The 9,523-nt window shown below is 29.5% G+C and overlaps 1 long non-coding RNA gene across 8 annotated transcripts; it reads left to right on the top strand.

The window, feature by feature from the left end:
- Window positions 1-2,252: 2,252 nt before the first annotated feature.
- On the top strand, window positions 2,253-5,691 carry LOC105785409 (uncharacterized). 8 transcript variants are annotated; one of them, XR_008197071.1, is made up of 10 exons: window positions 2,253-2,505; window positions 2,575-2,654; window positions 2,940-3,008; window positions 3,101-3,158; window positions 3,338-3,393; window positions 3,484-3,526; window positions 3,607-4,029; window positions 4,419-4,577; window positions 4,863-4,985; window positions 5,313-5,691. It is a non-coding gene; the product is annotated as an uncharacterized LOC105785409 (long non-coding RNA). The 8 variants fall into 8 exon arrangements; XR_008197064.1 differs by having other exon boundaries at window positions 3,484-3,628; window positions 3,916-4,029; XR_008197070.1 differs by having other exon boundaries at window positions 3,101-3,152; window positions 3,341-3,393; window positions 3,484-4,029.
- The last annotated feature ends 3,832 nt before the right edge of the window (window positions 5,692-9,523 follow it).

The raw sequence follows: 9,523 nt of genomic DNA, 5'->3' as shown, positions 1-9,523 counted from the left end.
TTTAATTTCCGAGCCTAGGGGCAAAATCATAATTTTGTGAAACTTTAGGGGCAAAAATGTAATTTTACAAAAATGTGATTTTTTGGACTGGATTGAATAATGTGAGTGTTAAATAAGTTAAATGTGTTATTATAAGTCAAGAAAGACAAGGAATTGACTTTGATTAGTGAAAAAGGAAAAAATGAGAAAAAGTGAGAAATTTTCCGATTGAACATTCGGAATAAAAAGGGATACGAATGAAGTGACAGAAATGATCACATGTGTGGCATGGACTATGTGTAGGCCACTAAGTGAAAGTGAAAGTGATGGTCACGTGTGTAGTACTATGTGCAGGCTACTATGTGTACTAAAATGATAGGTCGCATGTGTGGTACTATGTGCAAGCTACTATGTGTACCGGATAGCTTCGATCACGTGTGTAGTACTATGTGCAGGCTACTGTGTAGTGCTCAGAGCTTTAGCGGTGGTTTTGTTAAAGTGCCGCAAAAACATTTTACCTGTCTATTTACTATTTAATTTGTTTATTTATATTAATTAATTAAAATTCAATTTATTTTTAATTGAATATTTGTTAAAAATGAATAAATTTAAAATAATGACACGTAGAAATAATTTGAAATAAAAACATAGAAAAATATTTGTTAAAAATTAAAAATTAAAATACTATTATTTAAAATAATTTTAAAATTTTTGGGTACATGACTAATTGGTTTTAATTTATATATTAAATAATTTCATATATAATTGTAAAAGATACGATAGTATTAATTTTAAAATATTTAATTAATTATCATTATAGTTTAGGGTTAATATATATGGTTTAGGGTATATGGTTAATTTAGGATTTAAGGTCGGTTTAGGAGTTACAATTTTAAGGTTTATAGATTATGGAATTAGGGATTATGGATTAGGGATTCTGGTTTAAGGGTTGTGATTTAGGGGTTAGGAGTTAAGGGTTAGAGATTAAGAGTTAGAGATTTAGGGTTTATAGATTTAGTGTCAGGTTAGGGTTTAGGGTTTAGATTAATTAGTGTTTTTTAATTTATATATTAAATAAAGTTTAGGGGTTAGTAGTTAGGGGTTAGAGGTTAGAGGTTAAGAGTTAGTGATTTAGGATTTAGAGATTCGGGGTCGGGTTAGGGTTTAAAGTTTAGATTAATTAGTATTTTTTAATTTATATATTAATTAAGTTCTTATATAATTGTAAAAGAGGGGTTAGGAGTTAAGGGTTAGGGGTTAGTGGTTTAGGGTTTATGTTTTATGATTTAGGGTTTAAGAGATAAAGGTTAGGGTTAGGGTTTAAATTAATTGGTGTTTCTTCATTTATATATTAAATAATTTATTATATAATTGTAAAAGAAATAATTTTAATTTTAATATATTAAAATTATGATTATAGTTTTAATTATTTAAAAGATAATAGATAAATTTTATATATATTAAATGGTTTAGGATTTAAGGTTTACATGAGATTTGTTAAATGATAAAATTTTATACAATCAATTAATTCATTAATATGGAGTTTAAGGTTTAAATAATATATATGGAGTTTAAGGTTTAAGGGTTAGGGTTTAAGGTTTGTAAAGCTAGAAAGGTATTATATGGAGTTCAATAATCGCGCTCGGTGTCGAATTGGCTGTTGAAATGTTAATACTGTAAGGTGAACGCTTTAAAGTCACATTATGTGTGTGTGCCTTTGTGTATCATGATCTATATCTGACAGATTGGGAAGGGAAGGTAAGTGAGTCAGATTTAAATATTATATTTAAAAAAAATGATAAATAAATAAATTAATGTAACAGATTGATATGGATAGGAATTGAATAATATAAAATCATGATTAACGTCTCAATCTTTAATAGAAATTTGATATGTGAGAGATTAATTGCTTACATTGGATAATTCTAACTTAATAATTAATTACGACCATTTAATCATTTTTTCTTATTAAAATATCGATATTTATTTTAGAATACTTGATTTTTTTAAAATTCAATTTATAATAAATGTTTTATAAAATCACTTAACTAATAATTTTTATGATTTAAAATGAAATAAATTTTTGCGGCGTTTTTATGAAAAACGCCACAAAAATAATTTTATTTTAAAATAATTTTTAGCATAGCAAAATGGCGTCGTATAATAGAAAATGAAATGATTTTTTGAGGCGTTTTTATGAAAATAACCGCAAAAAGTAAGCAATAGCGGCGTTTTTATAAATATTCAAAATCCCGCTCACTCCCAAAAAAATGATTTTTGGTTACCCGCTCGTTACTCCCTCTTCTTCTCATCTCCATCGCACGCCCTAAATAACCCAAATAAAAGTTTGTACTTAATTCTTTTTCCCTTTTAATCTCAAAATTCCATGAGTTCCTTCGTCCCAACATCTCGTAATACCGTTCAAATCCCTAAACCTTTTCTTTTTCTCTCCTTGAATTTATATATATATGCATATTCAAGAACACCAGAAAATTTATCAAAAGTGGTTCAACTTTGCTGATTCAGGTACGATTTTAGCTTTACTTTTTGTTCAAATTTTTATTTTACAATTTTTTAATATCTTCTTTTCGGTAGATAATGATGGACGCATTACTGGAAATGATGCAATCAAGTTTTTTGGTATGTCAAATTTATCGCGACCAGATCTCAAACAGGTCAATATTCTTCTATTTTCATCGTTTTCAGTGATTTTTTATTTTTATTATTTATTTAAGTTCAGCTTAAACTTGAAGTATCTATTAAAAAACATAAGGGAACTTTTAATTGCTTATGTTACTTGAGCGTAATCTCCAAAATTAAATCTTCAATTGAATAATTGAAGTTTGATTTTCGGTAAATTTAGCAAAATCCAAGCGAACTTTGAGTTTGATTACTGTTCTTGTTTCCTTTATGCTATTTTCTAAATGATTCAGCTACATTCTTGTTTTGATTCCTTAAAGGTGTGGGCAACTACTGATTCTAAGAGATAGGGATTTCTTAGTTTCAAAGAACTTATTTTTGCTATGCAGGTTAGGAGTTGCAAGTTTCTTTGGATTATGATATAATATATATTGCTTATTGATTTCTTCTAATCTGACTTCTTGTTACTTTTAATGCTTAGCTGGTTTCGCTGGCTCAAGAAGGTCATCAAATATCACATGATTTCCTGAATGGTGATGGTATTATGATTTAGCATGTCCCTCTTTCTGAATTGCATGGTTTGAATGTTTATTTCATTCTGAAAACTTTTGAGGTGCATTTATTTATTTAGAAACTATTTTTTTGGTTGTCTTGCCAGTACATTTATAGTCTTGTATAATAGTCAAAGCTAATGTTAAGGTATGCTGATATATTGCAGTAGACTTTGAGAATATTAGACCTCCTGTAATGGAAGGCTTAGATACATTAATCATGGTATGTGGCTTCTTACTTTTACCTTCTCAAACTCTATGTTCCATATGCTTAGTGTCTGGAATTTCTTATCATTTTGCTTGATTTATTCAGAGAAATAAACAATCTTCAAAGTCAAGTAGCCTTGAAAGCAATGGTATGACTTTCTTGTTGTAACCTTTGATGTTTACTCCGATTTCACTATCATATGTTATTTTACAAGTTGGGGGCTTGCAGGTAGTTCTTCAAATCAAAGAAGGTTTGTTTTGTCATTTTATAGTTGATCTTCCTTTGCTGCTGATACTCTTGTTACTACCATTTTAGTCTAGGTATAGGGTTTAGGGTTAGAAATAATTCCTTTATTTATATCAAATTCATATTTGTCTCTTTATTTTACTTCCATAACACTTACGTTTTTTAGCTTTGGTATTTTTGTTGTTAATGATGGTAATATCTGTCTAATTCCTTTACTTGATCCTGTTTTAGTGTGTTTTTATTTATCTGCATCCTTAGCATGTGTAACTAATCCTTTCTTGTGTAGAACAGATATCTTTGTCCTCTGTGACTTCAATTATAGACGGCTTAAAGAGATTGTATCTTCAGAAGTTGAAGCCTTTAGAAGTTACATATCATTTTAATGATTTTGTATCCCCATTGTTGGTGAGTGAGTTCTAGATCCAACTCAGTTTTAACTCTATGTTGTTAATGATTTTCTATGTAAGTCTTATACATAATTTATTATACATAATTTTTTTCTTGATTTATTTATGTGTTCTTGTTACTGTAAAATTACATATACAGCATGAATTAGTGTAAAAAGAAAAAAATGGTTGAAGTTGAGCAGGTGTAGACAATATTTCATTCTTTATACATCTCTCTTTCTTACTCTCTAGTGCCCTTCTATTTTTCAGTTGGTGTTCCATGCAACACAGTTCCTTTTGAAGAATGAAAATTGAAGCTTTTTCTTTCCATGTTCTCAGATCATGGAAAATTCTTTATACATTATCATCACTGATGGTACTACCTCTGGAAAATTCTTCTGTTCACAGATCATGAAGAACAATATTTCCCATGGGGACATAGAAGAAGTTTAATCAATTTGCTTGCAAAAAACTCTTCAAGGTCTATCTCTTTCATCTTCTTAATTAATTGTTAATCTTCCCAATGGCCGCCTACCAAAGAAAACGAAGTTTTGCCAATCAAACTAGGTATGTGTTTTCTTGGTTTTTTATATATATTCTTTTCTTTTGACAAAAAACTTGAGGTTTAATTAAATTTGACTAAGGACTTGGAGCTGAACTAATTTGATTCTTGTTTTTTATTTTATTTTATTTTATTTTATTGGCAAGAAAGATAAAATATTTTATTTATCAAATAATCTAAAAGATTTTGAATTCATGATTATTAGTTTTGTGAGCATATTAGACAAGACAAAATTTATGTTTAATGCATGATTATTGAACTTGTTTCATTTGTTATCCTTTTTGCAATAGGAGGAACTGAGGTATCAACTATTTGCAGTTGTGAAACATTCCGGATTCAGACCTACTTCTGGACACTATGTTTGCTACATTCGATCCTCTCCTAATATGTGGCATAAGATGAATGATTCAAGGGTAAGCGTTGATGAATTTGTTCACATTTTAATGTGCATTCTGGTTTTTACTAAGGACAGTTACTAACATATCCAGTTTCTGAACTGGATACAATGTGTTTCTTGTTGAAAGTTTCTTGCTTATGAAGGATACCTTACAGAGGGTTCTATTTCCCCACTGCTTTAAATATTTTGCTTGTTCTTCAAGCATTTGGATCTGATAATTTCACTGATATTGCAAATTTCCATCCTAAGTTTGAAATTTAAGTGTCAACTTGTAATATACTCGGTAACATTTTGATGGTACTTAGAATAATAGTGCATAATGGTCATGTTCTGTCTTTTGTAGGTTACTTGTGTTGAAGAAGTTGTGCTGTCCCAGGAAGCCTACATTTTGCTCTATGCTAAACAGGGTATACCTTGGTTTTCAACTGCAATAGAAGTGCAAAAGCCTTGTGCAGACCCTGGAATTTCTGATTCTTCACCAAAGTCCTAGATGACATAGACTTTGCCTCCAATCTTGAGGTGGAAAAGAGTGCCAATTGCAGCGCCAATGAAACTAAAGATGTTGCTGATAGAGCTTCAACTCAATCCTCTTGTGATGTGTATAGTCATAGGCAGGTTCAACTAGTCAGTTTATTTCTCATATGTATTATTTATTTTAGTTATGATTTTAAATTTTTATTTTAATATTTATGACAACTTGAGTTCTAACTTTTGAATTTTAATTGTGTTATTAATTTATTATTTTAAATTCTAAAATTAAATTAATTAATTTTATATTTAGTTTTAAAGTTAAAATTTTCATAGAAAATTTAATTTAAATAATATTTTTTATTTATCCTTAAAAATATATTTCAAGTTCAAATTTAAAAAATAAAACATAATATAATATTTATCATAAAAATAAATATTATTTGATTAGAATAATTTTTTTAAAGGTTATGTTTTTAGCGGCGTTTTTGTGAGAAGTGCCGCAAAAGGTTTAATCTATAGCGGCGTTTGTGACAAAAAGCGCCACTAAAGGTCATGGTCTTTAGCGGCGTTTGTGGGAAAAACGTCGCTATAGGTCATGGTCTTTAGCGGCATCTGTAGGAAAAGCGCCGCTACAGGTCTTAGTCTTTAGCGGCGTTTGTGGGAAATGCGCCGCTAAAGGTCTTGTTCTTTAGCGGCGTTTGTTTCTAAAAACGCTTCTAAAGTTAGCGACGCTGTCATTAACGGCGTTTTTTGCGGCGCTTCTCGAAGCGCCTAGCACCGCTAAAGGCCTAAAAAATCGCCGCTAGAAGCCTGTTTTGGTGTAGTGATCATTGATTACAAAGGGTGGTAGCTATGTGCTGAATCCACCATGTATCTATTATTATTCCGAAGTGTTCATCGGGAAATTGACTAAGTGAAAATACATGAGATCATATAACGATTAAGTGTGATTGAATGATGAATATATGTGTGGAATTGAATTGAATAATGATTGAAAGTGAAAAAGTGAAATTATGAAAAAGTAAAATTAGCAACAAAACAGTTTTGGACAGTGAAAATAGTGTGAATTTGAAAAATCACCAAAAATGATGGAAATTGAATTGGAGAGTGAATAGGATATTAAATGAAATCTTCATGAGTCTATATTTACATAAAAGAAACAGAGCAAGCAAAAGAGTTACATATTTTGAGATATTTGAATTTTAGTGAGGCAGGGTCGGATTGATTTCAGAATCCCCTATTCTGAATTTGGAAAATATTTAAAAATTGTAAAAAATAATTATGAGTTATAATTCATATTCATAGAATTCTTAATAGGTCTATTTTCAAAGGAAATGAACGAAAATATCATCTAAATTTTGTACAATGAGATAATTCATTTTTTAGTGAAGAGAGGTCAGAGATGTTGAGCAGTGAAACAGGGGTGAATTTAAAGAATAAACTGTAATAATTGGCTAAGCCAAAACTTTTGAAAATTTTATGGTAAGAAGATATGTGAGTATAGTTTTGGGGAAAATTAACAAAACTTAATTTGGAGCTCTGTAGCTCCGGAGAAAAATAATTTAGTGACTGTAATTCGACTAGACAACTTTGAATTTAAATATAAGTGAATAGTGAAATTATGTATAATGTTATTTAAGCATGTTATATACATAAAGGATGTAGGATGGAGAGGAGGAGGAGGATAGTAAAGTATATGAATGAATTTTATATAATTGGTTAAATGTCTGATTATAATCGATAAATGATGAAATAGGAGTGATGCTTATATTGGTGCATTATTGGTCATGGTAAGCTCATGAAAGAAAATAAAGTTTCATAGCATATGCTTGTGGTATATTTGGCATGAAATGATGTCATGAGTGGCTCATGAATTAACTCATGTTGGTAAGTTGATGCATAATTATAGTATTCAAAGATATACATATTTGTAATATTTTGCTATGTGATTCGGAAAAAGGGGAATAAATAGCATACTGAAAATTCAGCCATGGTGCTAGTTTATGTTAAAGGAGTGTTTTATGGCATATCTTAAGTAATGAAATGTTATGAACTTTGAGATTAATTTGCTAGTCAAATAAATGACAAATGAATTGATTATGTATTCGTAATTTGGACATATGCTTGGTATATGAAACATAATAATATATGTTTGAATAAACTTTAAGTATTCGAATGACATGGATTTGATGGTGATATGATTCGAACATTGAATTCATGAAGCACAGGTGATGTATTATTGTTGTGTGATAGCTTGGTTCGAGAAATTGGTTAGGTAAATGGTAAGTGAAAGCATTTATGGATATAGAAGAAAATTCGGAGTGAATATGAAATTTAGCTCAATTAAATGATTTCATCAATTAAACATTGTGTATACCAAAATGTGTTAGTGAAATATATTTTCGTAAATTGACATTCAAAGTTCAGTTAGTGATATATGAAAAGAACATGAAAAGATTTATGATTGTGATTAATATTGATTTTGACTTAAAGTGGATTCTTCAATATTGGATTGATTTAACAGATATATTGAGCATATGAATAGGTATGTATTGGGCCTCGTAAACCCTAATTAGTGACTCGAAGATAATAATTTGAAAGTTTTTAATTTGGATGAAATTTTATAACTCGGTTTAATATGTTTATAAGTGTATTTATTCTGGTAATGCCTCGTACTCTATTCCAACGTAGAATACGGGTAAGGGGTGTTACAATGTGACATCACCAGATTCGGCCCTAATGTTTAGACCGGTTTGGGGTGTTACATTTAGTGGTATCAGAGCTCTGGTTTATCTGTTCTCGAACTAACATAGCGTATGTGAGTTTAGGTATATATGTTATATTATTACTCGTGATAGTGTAATACATTCTGGCTCTAAGGAAATTGTTTTGTTATGATAGAGATGACTTCTAACCAAATTTGCTTTCAATAATTTGAAAATTTATATTAAGGTAATTGAAATGTGTTTATGAAGAAAGCGAAATTTAGAAAGGTATAAATAATGAAAGCATAAACTTAAAATTATATGATTGAATTTTTCCTCAGGTAAATTTGATTAAAGTTAATGAGTTCAATCAAAATATTTGTTTCCTTAACCTAATACGGTTAACGGATCTTTGGTTTGCATGCTAAAAGAATGTTGAAAGTTGTGTGTTTGAGTTGTATCCTCAGCATGAAGAAAATAGTATCTTGATATGTTAGTGTTTGATAGTTGAAATCAATACAGTTGTTTTATTAAAGTGAATTGAATTATCGAGATGTGATTTGAGTTATATGTAACTAAGCATGTCCTCAAGCTAAGAGAATAAATTCGGCACACTTATGAGTATGAAGATAGATAGTCGGAATGAAAAAAAATTCTATATTTCAGAAAGTATGAAAATAGATGATCATAAGTTAAAAAAAATGCTTATATTGTGATAAGCTCATCCAAGTATGTTGGTGATTATATGATGCTATGTGCTCAACATATTTGATTAAGTGAGTATGGTAAGCGAATTTACTTAAATAGATGGAATGTGTGTTTATGTATATCTGTTAGAATAAGTGAAATCAGTATGTGCATATGGTAGAATCTTATGTTTAATTGTTAAGTTAAAGATAATAAGATATTTTGTTTTATGTCTTTACTATTAAACCATGAATATTATAATAGTATGAAAATTGAATTGGAAGATTAAATTGAGTAGAACGCAAGAATGAGTACTTTCATTCAGTGATATGTGATGAATTAACGAAAAAGACCATGGCTAGACCATGGCAACATGTGATATGTGATTTCCGTATAAGACCATATCTGGGATATGGCATCGGTGTGATATGTGCTACTGTGTAAGACCATAGCTGGGCTATGGCATCAATATGTAAATATGTATAAGACCATAGTTGGACTATGGCATAGAGAAAATGAAGTACTCAATTTTGTAAGACGTTCTCTAATTGAATAAATGTCGGTAAGTAAAATAGAAGCTAAGTATCAAAATTTAAATAGATATTAATATTGAGCTCGAGTAAGTAAATTCATTGTGTGAAATTGTGGGTGACAGAAAATATTCATAATAAATAGATGTGTTAATTTGTTT

This window comes from Gossypium raimondii, chromosome 1 (genome assembly GCF_025698545.1).
Source record: "Gossypium raimondii isolate GPD5lz chromosome 1, ASM2569854v1, whole genome shotgun sequence".
Taxonomy (NCBI): Eukaryota; Viridiplantae; Streptophyta; class Magnoliopsida; order Malvales; family Malvaceae; genus Gossypium; species Gossypium raimondii.
Note: the sequence above shows the minus strand (reverse complement) of the source record. Positions and strands in the feature narration are given on the sequence as shown.